At 40.0% G+C, this 21,297-nt stretch overlaps 1 protein-coding gene across 2 annotated transcripts in view; it reads right to left on the bottom strand.

Moving 5' to 3' along the window:
• plxnb2b (plexin b2b) overlaps positions 1-21,097 on the bottom strand; it is a 161,889-nt gene extending 140,792 nt beyond the window's left edge. Inside the window, exon 1 of one of the 2 annotated variants that reach the window (XM_079604426.1) lies at positions 20,748-21,097. The gene's annotated coding sequence lies outside the window, so the exon portion shown is untranslated. The remainder of the gene's footprint in view (positions 1-20,747) is intronic. The other variant, XM_079604427.1, reaches the window with a different exon arrangement.
• Between the last annotated feature and the right edge of the window lie 200 nt (positions 21,098-21,297).

The following is a 21,297-nucleotide window of genomic DNA, read 5'->3' as shown; positions in this document are numbered from 1 at the left end:
ATCACAGCTGAAGAGTTTGACCTGATTACTAACCTGCCTGTTCAGCCAGACCTCTGAAGACGCACAAAGATGCCCGAGACTGACGAAGAGAGAGCGAAGGCCAGCGACACAGAGCGGAAACTTTGTTTTGATATCTTTAATTGAGAAAATTAGAAGCCAATGATAACGTGCAGTCACAGCACTCGAGGACATGTCTGTTGTCTACGGACGGCGATTCCATCAATCTCGAAGCAACTAAAACCTAATTACAGCTCAACACACACACAGTGGCGGAATCCCATTTCGCATACTTCTACCAAGTATGAAAAGTATGTACTGTGCTGGTTGGATTCATATTATTCTTATTAACACGATACATTGAAATAAAATGGATATTCGCATGACTATTTCATGATACAGTGTATCAGAGTCTCAATTACTGTGAATCAAGCCGTTATGAGAGGTTGTGAGCTGAATACGTGTAAATGAACATACATTTACTCTGAAACCGATATATGAACATCCCAATAAATCCCACATTTTTCAGCCCTAAAACGATTTCACATTTAAAATGAATGAAGTTTTCAGAGAAAAGTAATGTTTTGGCTCTTTTTATTATTATTCTTAATAATATTAATATTCTATGCAGATGCAATCCCCGACAAAATCACCCCAATCATTCTAGAATTATTAAATCTACAGCCATTCAGATAATCTGGTGTACTTTCTGTAAAGTAAAACTTGCATACTATAAAGTCAACCTGAAAATGAAAATGTCACGTAGGTTTCAAGCATCTAATTTTTGTATGTTTTTTGTTGTTGTTAAGGGAAGGTCCCATAACGACTTCTCTGTGTGGCGTCTGGTTTACACAACATCCTCTCACGGCATGATATTACCAGAGAGATAAAGGGCCGGCATTCATTTTTAATGTCAGAAATGTAATGCATTGTGAAGCGTTCCAAACACACACACATATACATGCAGAAAGGCACACCTCATTAAGCGGTGCAGGAAATACTCTGATATCCCAGAGTCGGTGTAAGATCCGCCGTGCCACGAGACTAATGCGACTAATCGTTTGTCTGGAAAGCTCACGGATACCCGCAGGTAATGGGGCAGCACCTCTAGAGACAGACAGACGGAGGGGGGTTAGTGGTCCTGCAGTGTAAATCATCTGTGGAGGTCACGGTTACAATTCGCCAAAACCAGACTGATTTTTACAATTGCGGCAAAACCAGACTGATTACGATATAATCAACGAGAAACAGCAGGCATGTGACGCACAACACCTTGATTGATGATAATGTTTTGGGAAACCTGTTGGCAACTGTTATTATTCAAATGAACATCAGCTAAGCTCCACCCCCTTAGCTACTGTAAGTTAGGATTGGACAGTAAAAATGTTAAGGCGGGGCTTAGCAAAGGTTTAATTCCATTGGGTGTCGCTAAAGGTGCAAAATGACACACTTAACCTTGATTTACCATGTAAATTTCAGTTCTAAGGGATATTTGTGAGAAATTCAAAATTCAAATTTTGTTCAAATTGAGATTTACCGAATCACATACCATCAAATAAATCAGTATTTTCAAGTAAAAACCTCTTATTTAAAGCAGAAACATCAAAACATTTTGTTAGATTTAATCATTAAACATGTCTTTAATATTTAATGCAATATCCACTAGTCAAGTTAATTATCTTGTTTTAAGATCTTTACTTTAAATAAAAAAAAACAAGGCAAAAATACTGATTAAAAACATATGTTAAGGAGCTCTGCTCAACATCTGAAAAGCATCCATTTCTATTTTAAGTACCATATATGCATTAAAAACCTCTGATATCCAAGAATCTGTTGAATGTCATTCTAACATTTCCACAGGGACCCTTTTCGAGGTGATAATACCACTATAAGTCAACAAAGCTCTCTAAACAGGGGCATCGTTAATTAAAACGGAAACGCTCACGTCACAGATGTGGTGCTGCATGCAAGGCGGCAGGGGGAAAAATGCAGCACTCTAATCCCGTCGACGGTATTATAAAAACATATAGAAATGTCAGGGCCTGTCGACATGGTTCGGTGCCCAGGCGTCTGGAAAAGTGATTCTTGTCCTGACTGAAATGATTTCTGCACAAGCTAAACGCATTGTACTCGTGCTTTTCTTCAGAGGGATTTGGAAGTTTTAACTTTGTGGCAGGTGGCAGCGGCCGTCTCTGGCAGCCTGTCGAAATGTTGCCATGACTGATGGCATGTAATCCCAGTACAGCGAACACGTTCTCCTGCGTCTGGAGACAAACAGCTAAAGATCTGCTCGTCTCGGAGCTGCTTCAGGATTTGCAGCGAAATCATCTGGCAAGTTAAAGGTGAAGTGTGACATTTTTTGGATGGCAAAATACTAAAATACCATTTAAATGTGTAGAAACAACTACAAGTAAGCTGTGGCGCCTTAAAAACATTGCTGAAACATAGCCAATCACGTGAATTTAGGGTGGGGCTATCTGTTTGTCCAACCAATGAGAGAGGTTTGGGAGACCTGTTTAGAAACGGTCATTGTTTTTGAGGTTGGCACAGAAATACACACTTCACCTTAAAATACTGAGAGATTCATGTCACAGATCTGAGGGGAAAAAAAGTTAAATCTATCGCAAATGCATCCCAGTCAGCAAATATATATAAAATGGCAAACAGTCAAAAAAGTTGGTGAAGAAACAAATTTCAATAAAAAAATAATAGTAAATTTCACAAACAATGGTATGAATGAATGGTATGATATGAATGGCAAGTAACACCTTGAATTAAACATGACATTTTGGATTAGTAAAACTGAAAAGGTATTTTATTTATTTATTGTCCAATAATTGGTTTATTTACAACACTTTTTACAGTGTAGAAAACTCCAAAATGTTGTTACAACATCCGAAAGGGAACATTAAGCATTGTATTGTTGATGCAAAAAAAAAAAAAATGAATCGTCAAAAACAATGACAAAAACATGTTCAAACAGGTGATAGCTGTAAAAGCAATAGTAAACATGAACGACCTGAGATTTCAGTTAGATGTAATTCAAGAAGCTGTTTGTTTAAGCAGTATGACTGGCGGATGTTAAACATTGGCCGTGAGTTTTGATCAAACAGTGGAAGACTGAGGCTGCGTCCGAAATCTCTTGAGTAGGTACTTATTTCTTAACGACTGCTAAAAAAAGATGTTCTATATAGTATGAATGTGGATGTGATGGATCTGGATGTACTACATTCGCCATGTTGTCGTTATCATGTGACCTACCAGCGTCAACTTGTGTCACTTCACTGCCATTCACAAGTCCTCTCCCATTGCCTCATGGGATAGTAAAATCTCCATCATATGCACAATTCAGAATCTCGCCGGAAGTAGTAGATCATCCAGGTACTTTTTGCACTCTTTTATGAGTACTGTGAATTCATACATACTACTTTTGTCACATACTGTTTTTCGCCTAGTAGTAGGTAAGTGTGATTTCGGATGCAGCCTGAGTGTTTAAAACGTGTAATTTGTTACATAATTTTTAAGTTCACTTGATGCTGCTAAAAAAAAAAAAAAAAAAAAAAAAATCACACCCTTAAATTTGGCTTTTTATTCTATGGCCTTTTGCCTGTTTTAAAGGACTTTATATTTAAATGCATTTTCCCCTCCTGAGATCTTCATTTTAGCACAAAGGCCATTATACCATCCGTTTGTAATTTCTGCAGCGGCATCTAACAGCCGGCCATAATTAACTTCAGCGTCCAACTACTTAATTCTCTGAATGAATCAGCATTTGATCATTATGCTCCTTCAGAACACATTCAATTCACAGATGCCCAATAATGACTCAGCTTTCTACCGTAATAACATTTATAATGCAAACGCAGGAACTTCCTCTCCGCTCTCCCACGGTTTGGGTTGTTCAGGGTGAGTTGGGCCTGTTCGGAGCAGATTTAAAGGAGAATTCACGAAAAATTTAAATATGATTTTGCTCTTTTTAAGTAAAAGTGATGGATGTACGACGTAGACATACAACACTGGAAAATGAGGAAGTCGAGAAACCACAAGTTTCACAAAGACAGACAAGAAAAGGATGCCGTCTGGAGAAGCGAGAAACTTGTGTTTTTTTAGTTTTATGCTCTTCGCCTTTATGCAAAGGAGCAAATAAAGAACACTGCACATTCAATCTGAGACAAGATGGTGTCATGATGGAAACCTCCTGTTGTCAAACAAGAGCCAATTACATTTTTAATTCCAACATCATAATGCTCAAAATGGCGGCTGTAGGAATGGAAGCCCCGCCTTCTAGTTAAAAGAGTCAATTGCCCGTTCGCAAAGACCCGCCCCCCTTAGTTACTGTCGCTATGTCCGACAAGCTACGCCGCTCTCACACACACACCATGTTCTCACGCAGTGAAAAAATACATCGCGGAGCAGAGAGGACACTGACAACACACTGACAGACAGGACAGACCAGCTTACTTTTCGGTTACTTTTGATATTAAACACTAAACAAAGTCTCACCTTTCAAATTTGGTCATTTTTTTAAAGAAATTTAAACAATAAATACTGTTTTGTGGCTCTTTAATGTGTCTGTCAGATCGCTGTAGAACATCAGTTAAAACTGCTCGCGAACCGATCATCTCTTCTAGTTCATTTATAGCATCAAATAAACATGAACGAACATAAGAAGGAATGTTGTTTTAACCGCGGAAAGGCGTCAGCACACCGTTTATCAAGTTCAAATCCTCCCATGTTAATCTACTAACTCTCCTGACTGCTTTGTCGGACAAAATGCCGGATGGCGAAGTATGATTGGTCAGATCACCTGTCAATCAAGCTCCCTGCGAAGGGAGCTTAGGTCAAATTTTTTTTTTATGTAATTTGACAAACTTACCAAAAACAAAAATATAGTAATCTCAGTTCAAATTAGCACATTTTACGACACATACAGTAAATTAATGGAAGGAAAATCTGTGGAATTCCATGCAATGGATTTAAAAATGGAAAAAATCTGTTTCAGCTTTCAGCAAGAAAAGGCACTTGGCTTAACATTTCAAATGATCCAAAATATTTAATAAGGAAACATGGGAATTGCAGAAATTCTTGAATGACAGCTGTTCCAATTCTCCCAGGTCCCGATTCTGTGCGCCTACATACAAGCGACAAAAACAAATGTTTTCCTGAGGAAGACTGTCCGTGCATGTGTCATGGCGGTGTAGTGTGAAACAGACCTAACATGTACTAAGGATGACAGGAGAGACAGAGATGCCAGACTAGGTTGAGGTGTTTTCATAGAGATGCTTGGCATTCCTATAGCTCACATCCCTGCGTTCCTCACGGCAGAAATTCATTGCAAATGCAACAAGAGCGAAAACAAGCCGGGATTCAGGCAGACTTTCACCCTCACCTCTCATTAGAGAGGCAATATTGTTGTAAACGAGAGAGGCGTGTTCACTGCATTAATATGAGAAGAAATAATCGGATTTATTGGCCCACAGCTACAAATTATCACCAGCCAGGAACACTAGGAGTAGGAGACACGTACGCTGACAAAAACCAGTCTAATTGATATTCCAAACTGACTTTGTTAATTAAAGCGCTGATTATCGTGCCAAATGGGTCATGACAACTGGAGGCGATGGCTTGTCCTTTAAAAGCAATTGTTAAATTTGTAACAAATTGTCTCTGTTCCCAAGAGTCCTTATCGGAGGTGACGTGCCGAGTAAAGGAAATACTGTGCTCTCAAACAACGACAAAAGATCCACCTCAAAGAATTCACAGCCTCCTAAACATTGTGCTATAAACCTGCCAACATCCCTATGAAGTATGCACATCAAATGGCATTAGTAGAACAAACTAGGTGGAAAATACCTGGATGAATATACTGAAATGCGTATCCCAAGTCCAAGGTTTTCATGCGTAACTGTCGCCGCGGGTTGATTTCCCCCCACGGGTTAAAGGTTTGACATACTGCATAAAGTATATTTGACTGAAATATTTTATATTCTACCAGTGATAAAACTCAGCTAGATGTTAGGTTTTGTGATTTCATTTTGCATAACAGTGACTGTAAAATATATATTTTAGGTACAGGAATGCATTCATTTGAGTTTTGATATTTGGGATATGGTCATTGGGCTACATTAGCCCAATTGCCAATCAAAAATAACCCAAGTTTTGTTACGCAGACCTGGCAACCCTGCTTTATTATCCCATGAGGCCACATTAGAGGAACGGGCCGGCATCGGACGAATGTAAATGTAATGTAGTATGTTTAAACTGTATTCATGCTGCACATCTGTATACTTAAAGAAACGTAATTATTAACAGTGGAAAAGAATGTTTTTCATCTAATGCAGTACATACTCTTGTCTTGACAGTATGCAACTTATTTGTCTATTTGTTTTATTAGTCTAAAACATTTTATTTTGCATTTTTTTGTCTTTAAGATAACTAAACTTAGTTAAATTCAGGGTCGAATCAAAAGTCTGATCGCTAAAATACAATTTATTTTGCATATCAAACTCAAATCAGTTTACACTCTTCAAATGAAATGTTCCTTATTTCGTGGTTCATTCCACATTCATGGAATCTTTCCATTACTCTAAAGGCTCTTTATAGTGGAAAAAGGTTATTAAAATAGTCTTCACACTAAAGAAAAAAATATATATATATATATTTTAGGAATGTTCACTGAAGGGTTCTTTGGGGAACCAAAAATGGTTCTTCTAATGGCATTGCTGTGTTTATACTGGCCTCATGATAAACATAATCAATGATGAAACATCTATTGCTAAAGTCTCACTCATGAAAAACCTACACAAGTTTAAATCGTGACAACCAATATGAATGTGCTACCAAAAGTGACAACAGTCCAAAAAAAAAAAAAAAGAAAAAAAGGAAAATGCAAAAAAAAAAAAAAAAAAATCAGGTAATAAAAGATAAGAAAAAATGAGTTTTTAGCTTAGAAAACATTGAATAATAAAAATAATGATAGTAATAATAAATTATAATTTAAAAATTGCATTCAAAGACTCAAGCACAAACAGCTTGGAGTCTATTAAATATTAAAGCTTGTGATTCTTTTCATAGCAGCATGACTAATAAAAAAAAAATGGAGAAAGGTTTCAAGAGCTTTTACTTTTCTCATTTTTGAGTAAACTAAAAGCAAAGATGGGCATCGTCAGTATGAGGTCTCTAATGGAGTCAGCAGGCAGATGCTGTACAAAGAGTGTGTGTAGTTACTGAAAGAGTTAGTATTGGCCGGACCATCTACAGTTAAGCCTCAAGCCTTCCTTTATTGGCCTCTAAGAGAGACGGAGAAAGAGGCTTCTGCTAACGATAAGATAAAGTGTACCGTTCAGGTGGAGAACAGCGCTTGTTTTCGAGACTGAATGACACAGAGGACATTCAGAAAGCTGGGCTGGAGTACTTGAAGTAAATAAAAAACATGCCCGGCTTTTGATAAAACCACTGGGCACGTGTGGATGCAGATGAGAGCGCTGGTTTGATATGAAGCGGGGGTATCCGTGCCCTTGTCCTGCGACCGTGACTCCGCGCGGTCATCACTGGAGGAAACAACTCCCCGCTCGGTCCTGGAAAGAGATGAGACGGTTGCCGTCAGCAGGGGTCCGGACCCCCCTCAACTAATCACAACGGCTAGATTGGCGCCTCCACACGTCCCGTACCTGGTAACGAGATCGCTCCTTTTGATAAACCAGCGAGCCTACGGGGAACGTGAGGCAGACACAAAAACACGCTCTAATGCGCTTGCGCACGTGTCCCGCTCAAGGACGTCTGCCTTGTTGATGCGAGGGCCGCGGAGACGGAGGTGAGATTGGATCGAGACTGAATTATTGATCAGCTAACAGATTTAGCGATGAGGAATTCATGGATCCGTCTGCTTCACGCAGACGGATCCCCCTCTTCCCCTTTGGGCTCGGGAAGAAAAGGCCCTGGACCAGGAAGAGGAGAAGAAAGAATACACAGGATTTATAAAAGCTAAAAGAAATGTAGGGATTGTGAACGTGTGAGCTAATACTCAGGTAAACAAAATCGATCGGAGTTGTTGTGAATTGAAAACAGCAGGCCGAGCTTTCAGTCAGAGCTCTTGTCGGCCGAAATCGAATCCTCGGGTCTTAAAACTTATCAGCGAGAGAAAGGTCTTGCTGCTGGGCTCGACAGGGGGGCTAGCCACACCATTAGCCTCTCCACCACAATTACATCTGGAGACGTAGCGTTATTTTTAGTTAGTCACTTAAAGCATGCGCTTATAGAAGCCATTTAACCCAGCAGGAGCTTTGACCCTCGAACTAAAAAGAAGGGACTTTGCAGTACAAATCAAAAGTGCTTCACAGAGCATCCGTTTGTCTGCGGCTTCACATAGTAATGCCTGAACGAGTCTAAGCTCTGGTCACTCTCTCAGTCAATGACTGCATGTCACACAGCGCCAGCGTTTTGTTTAATGAGCTTACAGGGAGATTTCTAACGAGATCTGGTGTCATTGAGGGAAGCGGCCAGCACAGACCCAATTTGGAGCTTGAGTTTGTGCCACAAATCCAGCTGCTTCCCTGTTCGGATGCATTAAATTGGGGTGAAGTTTGTTAAAAGTGCCTTTGGGAAAGAAGAAAAAATGCAAATGAGATTTCTGCAAGATCTCAAACGTTTCTCTGAGATTCGATAAAGAGCCAATGGGGACTTTTATGCTGAGAAAAAGATACGAGCAAATGTCAGATCTCAATACGAACTCAAATAATTCTCATCAATCCAATACCAATTGATCTAAAACTTTTACAAGAAGCAAACATCACTGATCTCAATATGAACTCAGATCATTCTCATCAATCCAATACCAGATTATATCAACCCTTTCCGAGAAGCAAAGTCGGCCAGAGATACGAAAATGAACAAATACTTCACAAGTTGAATATCAAATTACCTTCAACTTTTCAAGAGGCAAAGATCAGTGATCTCAATATGAACCCAAATCATTCATTTATCCAATACAGAATAACCTGAAATCTCAATCCAATACCAAATGATCTCAAACTTCTCCAAGAAGCAATATGAACTCAAATAATTCAAATCAATTACCAAATAATCTGAGCTGCGGTTCACATTTATTTTATGGCTCTAAACTCTTACTGTGTGCCATTAATAACCTCATGACTGACATGCCCACCACCAGAACTCCTCTGGGTACAATGAATACTAATAACACGTATATTTCAAATACACAGAAGCACTTCACACACATTTTCAAACCATAAAAGGTGTTTTTTTTCCTTGTCAAATAACCTTGTTTTTAAGAACAGCAGTGAAGATCTTCTCAACTCTGAAAAACCCATAATCACCTCAGATTCAAACTTCTCACACTGAAACCCTGAGCATGTCTGAGAGGAAACTGTGAAACACAATATATTGTGGATTAGGGTGAAGTATCATCCACCCCCAGACCAATAAAAACATCTCCGTAGGAAAACCGAAGAACTTATGGTGAAGATTCAGACTTACAATTTCAGGAAGGTCACAGATTCGCTAAGGAATCTACTGCAAATAAACAGCATCAGTCACTAAACACAGCGGAAGGACCAACTTTACGCAATTGGAAGAGTAACCAACGTCGACAAAACATCTATAAAAAGGAGAAACAAAGGATGGAAGTTAGCTGTTCCCAAAATATCCCAACAGATGCAATCACTCAACACAATATGATCAGCATCAGAGTCTACAAATAAACTAGTTTTGAAATCCTGGTAGGCCTTAACATGACAAGTCTGATTTAGCCGATTAGCAGACAAACAAGCTAATCTTGTGCAGACGAGCCTGTTCACATTTCCCGAGAGAGCATCTGGAAAAGCAAAATGCTTATTTCCCATTTAGCCATTGCTTTGGCCATTGCGTTAGCCAAGAGCTCAGTTGTAATTCTCCCCAAACCCACCACAGCCCTTCTAAAGCTAATCATGATAATTAAAGGGTCTGAACAGCAACATATTAAAATGATGCTAACCCCAAACACATGCTAACACCTTCATTTCAAAGTAGGAACTGTTTGTGTGCAGGTTTGAGAGAAGTGGGTTAGGGTCCTTGGTTAGCGTGTAAAACCTTTTGGTGTCACAAAAGCAGGGTGGCGTGTTTTTAGTGTCTGTGAGCTGTTGCTAGCGTGTGTTTAGACATGTTTATAAGGTCTGCGGCACAGACTGTGATGTCATTTGCTTAAAGGCATCCATTTGTTTGAGTTTAAAGTCAGGAAACTAGTCCACAGAGACTGAAGCTTTGGTAAACGCTAAATTTGCATTCTGGGATACTGCCTAAAGGCAAAGGATTCTATAGCATTAGCAAAGACCTAGAATGTGAAATACACAAAAGCAAAGAATAAATCTCATAACATCAAAGTGAGATGAGTATTCAACATACACTTACACTTACAAAACAGTCGCGTGGTATTAGCATGTTTTTTGGGCATGTACAAAGGTAAAAGCATTGCATATTGACTTACTCAGCACGTCTTATTCAATACACTCTTTCCATTTTTAAAAGTACTATAATCTTACCATGTTTTTGGGACATGTACCATGGTAAAACCATGGTAGACTGTGAGGGTATAAGATGGTAATATTATGGGGCAATGAATTCATGTACCATGTTATTTACCAAAGTTAACATGGTACTACCATAGTATTTTGGACATAAAACAAGGTAACACTGTAGCATTTTGACATACTAAGCATGTACCATTCAATACACTTTTGTACTTAGTACTATAGGTTTGCCATGTTTTTGGGGGCTTGGTGCTTTGCTAATACCACAACGTCATGTTTTTTTGTTGTTTTTTACATATACCATGGTAAAACCACGTTTTTGGACATATACCAAGGTAATGTTGTCCCAACCCTCACAAAAAGTACTCTGGGTGTATCAGATTATAATACTGTGGTACTTAGCAATATACAAGGTACTGAAATTCACACACAATGGTACCATGGTACTACTACGTTTTCTTGGACATATTGATATATTATACCAAGGTAATGTTGTCCCAACCTATAGCAGTATCAGATGGTAATACTTTGGTACTTTAAATTACACAATGATATTAAAAATGAATGTATAATTGGTATTTACCTGAATACCAATGTACAACAATGTTTTTTTTGGACATGTACCATGGTCCTTCTAAGAATATAATGATACTTTTTGAAAATACTATGGTACATATCCAAAAACATGGCAGTACCATGGTATCATGTCCAAAAACCATGATCATTTTTTTTATTTAAAAGTACCATTAATTAAAGTACCAAGTAAACACTATGGTACATGAATCAGTACCATGGTAAATCATGTGATAACGGTAAACAGGTGTAAAAACGAAAGACATGAGAAATGTGTGTTTACATAAAGAGCTGCGGGTCAATGTGGTGGAGTCTCGACCCAGATGAGTCAGATGGAGTGGGGTGCGTGTCCGATCGGATCAGGCTACACACACCCGTACGGCTGGGGACACACTGGAGACACACAGCTGTAACGACACCGTCAGCCAGCCACGGATCCGAGGACGGATCCTGAGCCCGAGGCACCGCGGCAGCCGGATAAAGGAGGGAGAGAAAAATACAAACAGAGAGCATGACAAAAGACTGAAAAAGAGAAGGGAAGCGAAACCATGGGGATGTGAGGAACAAGAAAATTACGCAAAGACTATGAATAAAGCACAAAAGGCCAGAAGGATCTATTCTTGACTCATTAACATGCTTCTCTTTCATTTAAAGCTGAAGTGTGTAATTTATTTGGATGTTAAAATGCTTTCTTCTGTCCCAGTTTAATATGCCGAGATTAAGCAAGACAAAAAGTTGATTGGTTTGAGCATCCCGACCAGACCAAAACACCAACATTGGCTCGACCAATGGTGCGAGCTGGAGGTGGGGCTATCTAATTGGCTGACCAATGGCAGACAGGGGCCTGTTCAGGTGTTAATTTTTCAATCCCATTTAGTGATGCTACAATCAGATCTCTGTCCCAAATGGAACCACATTTTAGTGACGCATTTAATTTATATATGACTGATAAAGTTTATTGTTTTTTTTTATTTTAAAACTATATAATCCAAATGGATTCAAATATTCAATTCAAATAAGCGAATCTTACATTCAAGCCTAAATATTTTGAGTGTGTGTGTGCAAAAAATAAGAAAAGACCATGCAGGAAGGAAAGGAACCATTCGGACGGGCAGTTACAGAGGTCAGGAAGCAAAACAACAAACACGAAAAATCAAAGGGCTCGTCATCTCCGCGCGGCCACCTCTCTCCGCCGCTCTGTTTTCATGCTCATAGCTGGAATTCCTGGCTCTGGAATGTTTCCGCAGAGAGTCCCAGAGCAGCACAAGTCTTCCCCTCCACCTCCACATGCCCGGCAGGGTCACCTCCAAACACATGTCTGGGTCCCGGCATGCTCATAGACACATCTCCACACCCAACGCATGACTGATATGAGTGGTATCGGATATAAAGTTCATGACCTCATAAAACAGAGAGATTAGGGATCTCATTACAGAACTATGGTTTCAATTACAGAAGGATTGCAGCTCTATGCTGTAACTCTAAATGCAAAACAAGCAACTAACCTTATCGGTTGTTGATGTAGAAGTCATGAATGCAACATGTGAAGCATTGATCAGACAGACAGACAGACAGACAGACAGACAGACAGACGAATAGTACACACACACACGCATGCACTTGTAATACAGCTACAACATTTCTAATATGTTTGAATAATTCAATATTCGGCCAGAGCTTGAGGTGAGTTTGGTAACTCACACTTCTGCTGTTGCTTATGCATTTACAAAAATGCAATTTTCTTATTCAGCCTCTGACCTGTTAATAATTTAGTAGTGGGCCTATGCAGTTCATAATAATATACATAACATACATTTAAAAAGGGCATTTAGGGACATTCATGCTGGTCTGAGCTGGCCTTTTCAGCAGGGAAGGAAAAACAACAGCGTTTCCCATGATACCTCACCACGCTTTTAAGACATGCTGAAAATACTGTGTGAACCAGTTCTGCTTTTCTTTGAGTGTCTTTCACACTTGAGTCCAAGGAAAGCCACCGTAAAGCCTCGGATTAATGTCGAAAATAAAATATTGCAACCACCTCCTCCTCCTTTGGCAACTGCCTCGACTCCTCACAGACTTTGTTGCCAACTCGCCCCTCCTTCTTTCCGTCTTTTTCGCTCAGGTTGGTGTGACCTTGGTTTCCAGCTGTTTGGCAAATGTCTGACCCTTCACTCATGCGTTTTGGCTCCGCCGGGACTCGTCTATTGCTTAATTAACAGCCTAGAGACTCACCCCTCCTCGACGTGCAAAGAAACCACACAAACATTACCCCACACGGAAGCCCACATTATGAGAACTGTAGTGTCAGTAATTAAAACCAATCTCCATGTGACGCAACTGCTCTGTTTGAACAAGGCATTACTCAGATCTGTAGAAATGAATTACACCCTTCAGTGCCCAAGTGAACTCCTCGCTGGAATGGCGGGGGGGGGGAAACTGCAACAAAGGTGAAGGGAACGCCGATGTCACGCGCATCAGGGGGATCTATCATTTTGCACTTATCCGTTTGACTGAGGCAGGTTCAACCGTAAAATCTCTCTGCGTGCAAAGATAAATAAAGCATGCGTCGGTTCACCTGAGCTTCTGAAATAATACCCCAACCCACAGTTAGTTAAACTGTGCTGGAAACATTTTGGCAGCCTTCGTATACCATCAAAAAGTCAGAGAAGTGCGAGTTTGTCTTATAAATAGGCAGGCCCAGACACAATCCGTAGACACATTTTGGTGTTGCTTTTATTTTGAGGCAAATTATGGATGTCAGTGTACTGATATGAAACTTTTGGCTGGTAATTATATTCATGTTATAATTGACACATATTATAAATCGTACTATTTAAATAGATAAGTCTTTTGTATGCTACATGTTACGGAAGCCCTGAACCGCAATGTAAAAAAAAAAATCTAGTATCTCGAGATTAAAGTCGAAACACCTCGAGATTAAAGTCGAAACACCTCGAGATTAAAGTCGAAACACCTCGAGATTAAAGTCGAAACACCTCGAGATTAAAGTCGAAACACCTCGAGATTAAAGTCGAAACATCTCGAGATTAAAGTCGAAACACCTCGAGATTAAAGTCGAAACACCTCGAGATTAAAGTCGAAACACCTCGAGATTAAAGTCGAAACACCTCGAGATTAAAGTCGAAACATCTCGAGATTAAAGTCGAAACATCTCGAGATTAAAGTCAAAACACCTCGAGATTAAAGTCGAAACACCTCGAAACACCTCGAGATTAAAGTCGAAACACCTCGAGATTAAAGTCGAAAAACCTCGAGATTAAAGTCGAAACACCTCGAGATTAAAGTCGAAACACCTCGAGATTAAAGTCGAAACGTCTCGAGATTAAAGTCGAAACACCTCGAGATTAAAGTCGAAACACCTCGAGATTAAAGTCGAAACATCTCGAGATTAAAGTCGAAACATCTCGAGATTAAAGTCAAAACACCTCGAGATTAAAGTCGAAACACCTCGAAACACCTCGAGATTAAAGTCGAAACACCTCGAGATTAAAGTCGAAAAACCTCGAGATTAAAGTCGAAACACCTCGAGATTAAAGTCGAAACACCTCGAGATTAAAGTCGAAAAACCTCGAGATTAAAGTCGAAACACCTCGAGATTAAAGTCGAAACACCTCGAGATTAAAGTCGAAACGTCTCGAGATTAAAGTCGAAACATCTCGAGATTAAAGTCGAAACATCTCGAGATTAAAGTCGAAACGTCTCGATATTAAAGTCGAAACACCTTGAGATTCAAGAATACACTTTTCTCTAAATATTTCAACTTTATTCCTGAAATATTTTGACTTTAATCTCGAAATACTCTTTTTTTTTTTTTTTTTTTTTTTTTACATTGCAGTTCAGGACGTCCGTAGATACTTGATAAAGTAAAAAAAAAACGATGATTAATAACACATTAATATTAAAATAAATTATAATAATTAATCATGTAAAAAATACATGAAGTTAAACGTGCATTAAAAAGACATTTTTAATATTTTAAAAAGTACAATAAATAAATGCAAAAAAATGAATAATTAAAATGTCTTAAAAATAAATTTGATGGAAAAAGGCGTAATAAATCAATCACAGATGACAATGAAGTTAAACGTGTACTCAAAACAATAACAATTTCAAATAATAATAACAACAATAAAACACTAACAACTAATTAAAATCTAATAAAAATATTTTTTTTCATTAAAAATCCATTCTAACCAAAGTGTTGCTGATATGTAGCCTGGCTCCACCCTCCTACGCATTTCCGCTCAATTTTCATTTTCCTTCAGTACTAGGTCTGGGATCGTGGTGTATTCTTGGGTTTTCTCTGATAATTTTTTTGCAGGTCCAATCAGCAAACAGAGGGAGTGGCTGAGAACGATGACGTTGAGTTTGTGCGTTAGTTTGCGTCGTCATACGTCACGACCAAACGTTAACGATTGGTTATGGCAGATCCAGAGTGACTCTGGGCAGATCCAATAGTTTTAAACTTCAACAGAGTACCCGCCTTCAAGGAAGTTAACGCTTGTCAATGGAGAGAGGCCAGACTCTCTGTACAAATGAAATGTACGAGAGTCTGGTAGAACCAGGCTAGCTGATATGTGCATCTGTACAATGAATTTAAACATGGTAAAATGTATTAAAACAAAGCTGAGCACTGCACTCTTATTGGCAGTTAAAAGCATTATCAAATTACCCAAAAATATTAAATACATGAATACCCATGGGGCGAGAAATATCTAGATCTTTGTGGATGGCGGGCGTCAGAGTCTGTAAATCTGCAGGGCTTTCTGCACACTTCTGTGGATGCTGATAATAGGTTACAAAAAAAAAAAAAAAAGCTCATTTATGTTTTGTATTCTTGAATTACGCCACTCAACCCATGTTTCCAACACAGAAAGAAACAGCTCGTGCCTGAAAACTTTCAAGTGGAAGCTGTCTGGATTTTCCACTATAATAGTCAAGGACCTGGCAGTTTCCCAGAATGAGGCAAGTCTTAGACTAATTACGGCTGTCAATGGAGGCTCTCCTTTTATTCTCGCACTGGGTTTAATCCCCGCTTGCCCCATTTGCTCCAAAGGGAGCTCCCGCCTGGGCTCAGTCCAACTCTCTATCCGTACAGTAGAGCGTTTCTGTGGGCTTGAGGCGGCTGTAATGTTACGCCATAGTCTCGGCCTGCGCTGATAGCGTGTTATGCTTGTAACGAGACTCTTTGAAGCAAAAGCTGGAGATCTTGTTCTCCTGCGGGCGAAGGTTTTGTGTGCATGTGCAAAAGTCCCTCCCACACATTCCAGTCTTATTTTCCCTAGAACACTGTCTCTTTTTTTTTTTACTCAGAATCTATCTGCGTGACCAGAACGAAGCTGAGGAAATGGTTTTGTGCCCATCAGCAGATGGTATGAAAAGAGAGGGGAAAAGATGGAGGAAGTGAAAGGGTAAAAAGGCACTACTTTCTTGGTTTGGTCAGCGTACAGCGGTTTATATATATATATGACACTCGAGTGAAGCTGCATGAAGATCCCGGGCGGCACAGATCTGGGGCCAGCTGTTGATTAGCAAGCGTGAGAATGAATGCGATCTCACCTTATGCCCGTCATTTCCCATGATGCTGTTGTAATCTGATGTAACTCGGCCCTTAGGGGGCTCGGAGGCCTTAAAACTACTCTCTTGACTTCGCACATCGCCAAGATGCCATAATAACCAGATTAAACCATAGATAAGACCTTATAGGACCGACACACAAGCCTAAAGACAATGAGCCGGCAGAGTGTAAAGACAAAATGAAAAAATGTATTACACATTTATGGCCGATAAGCCAATCATAATATTTTTAATGTTATAAATCCATTCTACTTTGTTAAAAATAAAAACATTCCAGATGGAGGACAGGAAGTTTGGGCAAATATGGCAAACTTGGTATTTATGTTCTCAGCGTGACCCAAGAGATCTATTAAGACCAGTGTCATTGCAATAGGCTAATTTATTTCTAATTTATTAGCATTTTTGGAAATTCCATTATAATTTTTTACCAAAAGGTGGCGCCGTCTCAGATCTTTTGAGTACCTTCAGGACATGGAGCATACTGAGTTTCGTAATGTTACACCAATGTATTTGTTAAGTATAGCATTTTACATCACAAAACTGTATTGAAGTCAATGGCAATGTCATGTTTTCTTCTATTATAGCGCCAACAAGAGGCACAATCCCACAGTTTTTTTTTATGTGACCTCAGAGTGAGCCAATACATGTCTGTGTCAAATTTGGTGATATTATCTCTTTTCGTTTTGAAGTTAAAAACACGTAAAAAATTACAGACACCTGACTTTGTTTGCATTTTTATGCCACTTACTATTAATATTTTGACATTTGGGCATCAGCGTATAGCCAACGATCCATGTTTCCAAACTTCTGACGGTGGTGTCGTCTCAATCGGTCTAACGGTTTCGAAGATATTGGCAAATGTTTTTTAAGCGCTAAATCACAGCGCTACACAAACCGTAAGGCGAAACCTAGCATATACTATTTAAATAGCAATGTAGTATGGGTCTACGTTTGTTTATCCGTTTTATTTTGATAAACATGACACCATAATATCACGACTACATGAAAAGAGATTTTACTGTTCTAAAACACATTTGTGAACATTAGTGGAACTGAAGGTGTGAGCCGGCTGCTCTCGCGGTACTTTGATGGCATACGTCAGTCTCGTGGCGTCGGCGCTGTATCAAATCGGACACAATTTCTAACCAGCATGCACTGCTTCAAGTCAGCCGGCGATCGGTCATCGCAGCGCTGTAATTCGAACAAGCCTAAACTGGGCATTCAACAACGTGCCTGTCACTTGCCACAGTCGGACAGGACAAAAACACAGCCTGGAACCTGGAAGAGAGGTAATTAATTCCATCACTTCTACTTTACCTAATTATTAGAGCATGCACTGTTAAATTGAAAACTATGCGAAGAATCTAAAGTGGAGACTTCAACGTCGGCCTCTGGACTGAATCATCGGGACCGGGTTAAGAAACACTTGCCAAACTATTTCAGAATATCAGTGTGAGAAAGCCATTTTAGGGCAGCCAGACTCAACACACTGGTTCGAGGAAAAGCATCCAACGTTTCCAAGAATCTCCAATATATCAACATACCTTACTTTAAGTGCAGAGCATAGTCTGACATGTTAAAAGGCAGCAAAAATGACCAATCAAAGACGCTCAGACATAAACTGGCAACATGAGAACATGCTTAAAAGCCTGTAATGGGCCAAACCACCGAGGAGGGAAAAAAAAGGAAGTCCTTCTGTGTCATTTCTGCTTTGGCAAAGTATTCTGAATAAGTCATTGTTGATGGAAAAACAGGCCCCTCCAAATAAAAAGGAAGTAGTCATGGGTGCTGCTAGAGAACGGGTGAATGTACAACATTAAACATCACTATCCTCCAGGCAAACACCAGACAAATGCTACTTCTTTATTTAGCTTTTGATAAACCCAAGTGCTCCAGCCAAGTGCTTTCGCTGACAGCCCTGCAGGTGATTGTGGGTAATAGATGATTTCTGAGTGTAAAACACAGGGACATTCGGAAGGTGAATGAAATCATTCAGCTCCGTGCAGAGAGGACATTCATCATGCGTTTCGCGGCTCAGATAAGGGACAGTCGCTCTATTCTAAACGCTCGCAGGACGGCAGATAAGCCTGAGCGCTGTAGGCAGGAGCAGGACCTGATTTCACGCCGACTACGTGGTGTGTGTGCGTGAGCGCAGATGGTGTGTATTTATGAGGACGCTGCCTCTTGCTGCTGGGGTTGTTCGTTTCACCACACCACACCCACCCTTGGCTCTGTTGCCCCCACATGGAGAACGATCCCGGCTAATCTGGCTCGTTTGTTTAAAGCCATTTAATGAGGATAATCCCCCAGAGATGTCTCCTCCCTTTCACTGTAGAGCTCGGCATAGAAATACAGGAGAGCCCAATAAAGACGCAATTTAGAGGCACAACAAGGCGGTACAATGTGAGAGACGCACAACTTCAGAGCTCCGGCTGAAAGGAGCCAGTGTGCCGAGACAAACAGCGGGATTTACACAGTTAAAGACACAAAAAGAGCTTGTCTCCGGACCTGTTGTACTCGCACTGTACTCGAGCACACATGCAAAGTGAATGGGGAAAAGCACAGCGGTTTAACAAGCACAATTTAACCTTTTACCACAGAAACCCGATACGTAACTAGTGGTTTTAAATCACAACACTCACTGTGAAATGTGAAGAGCAGTGCAAAGACTAAGGAACTATTAACCAGATCCAACCCATTAAAAATGAATCCATCCATTAGCCTAAGACAAATCAAGGTCATAACTAGCAGTCGACCCATATGGGTTCATAGCATAAATAATTAAATAGCAAATGAGACATAAAATTGCCATTTGGCAAGATATTTTATTCAATTTCACTAAAAATATTTTTTTGGGGAAAGGCCATACACTATTGGGTTGTTTTAGAAAGTGATACAAGGAGAGGAACAAACTAATTCTTTCCAAATGGGTTCTCTCAAAACAGTAACCAATTCATTGCCATGGTCAACAAATCACAAGATTCAGGACACTTTTAAAGCTAACATTCCCAGCTAAAAAAGAAGTCTAGGCTGGTTGGCTTGTCTTCCAGCCTGGCCAAGCTGGTGTTCGGTTGGTTTTAGCTGGTTTCTCAGCTTGACCAGCTAAGACCAACCTGGTCAGCTAAAAATAATACAGTCCAAAACCCCTCTAAAACCAGCCTGAGAGACCAGCTAAAACCAATCAGCTTAGGCTGGTTTTAGCTGTTTGTTAGTTTGTTGTTCAGCAGGGTTGCTAAGATTGAATCGTAGTACAATGGCAAAAACTACCAGCAACAATGAAACAGTTACTCACCACTGCTGGAATATACACTAGTTGCAAAGAGACTGATAGTCAAGTAGCCTCTGTCATATACTCTATATACATAGAGGTTCGATTTATAGGGATTTGGGTTGTCTGAACCCAAAATAAGTCAAAACAAATGGTTGAGGGTCTTTAAAGTATGTTTTCAGTTTAAATATAAGTAGCCTATCATACATTTTAACAACATTTTCAACCGTTTCGGTAACCACAAAAGTAGACGCTCGCGATGTCACGATTATATCAACAGTAGCCTAAGACAAACGAGCATTTTCCGTTATCATTATATCGACCAACCAACAGTCATTACTAATATGTAAACAAACAAATTTTCTTCAAGAAGTTTGACGGTTATCGTTATGGGCGACACTAAACTCCACCGATATCTCGAGAGCGCCCCGACAATTACAGACAGAAAAGATAGACTCACTGGAAAGTCATACACTAGTTCGCACACTGCATAGCATACTACTACAGTTTCTTGAATACTAACTAGTGAAAAAAACAACATTACCTATTGATAATTAAATGAAAAGTAGTAAGAACAAAAAAAGGCATTCTAGTTTCAAGGAATGAATGTTGAAAAGGCTATTCACTAGACAATCGGTACATCATCTCACATGCAACATGCGTCTCCGTCAGCCCGGGGATGTGCGTCCCGTCTGAAGCCAAACACAACCGTGAACTGCTGTAGGCTACGGGCTTTTGGAACGTGCAACGCAATATATTCCGCGTCAGACACACAAATACAGACTTACCTATCTTGGTAGTTCAGTAGTTGCAGCGTCCAGACCACGAATTCCCTTCAGATTGAGAGGAATAGATTCCCGGTGCACGGAAAGTTCACATGTCACTCACGCGCGGAGAGACACAGATCTTCGGTTCCGTGATCCCCGTTACTGAATAAAACACCGAACCCTCGCTCCACGCCCAGGTATCTGATCACATGATGCATCCAGGTGTGACTGGAACACTCTCTCTCTCACTCACTCTCTCTCACACACATACACACACACACACACCTGGAGGTCCGATCGCTCTCTCCTCCTCCAGCCCGGTAACTCGCGTACGGAGGAACGGAGCTAGTGTGAGTGTGTGTGTGTGTCTCCTCCCCTTCCCCGAGCTGAGAGCTTTAAACCACAGAACAAGCGAAGACCTGATGGAAGAGAGAGCTCGATCTTAAATGCTTTTAATCTAGTGTAGATTAGTGAAAAGAGCATCTCTTCCAAATCAATGATTACTTTTAATGCTCTGGTCTGGCACTTATGAAAAAAAGTAATAATATGTTGTTTAGGACATGCACCATGA

Source organism: Phoxinus phoxinus (genome assembly GCF_949152265.1).
Source record: "Phoxinus phoxinus genome assembly, chromosome: 25".
NCBI classification, from domain to species: Eukaryota; Metazoa; Chordata; class Actinopteri; order Cypriniformes; family Leuciscidae; genus Phoxinus; species Phoxinus phoxinus.
The sequence above is the reverse complement of the archived record's forward strand: the minus strand, read 5'-3'. Positions and strand labels throughout refer to the sequence as shown.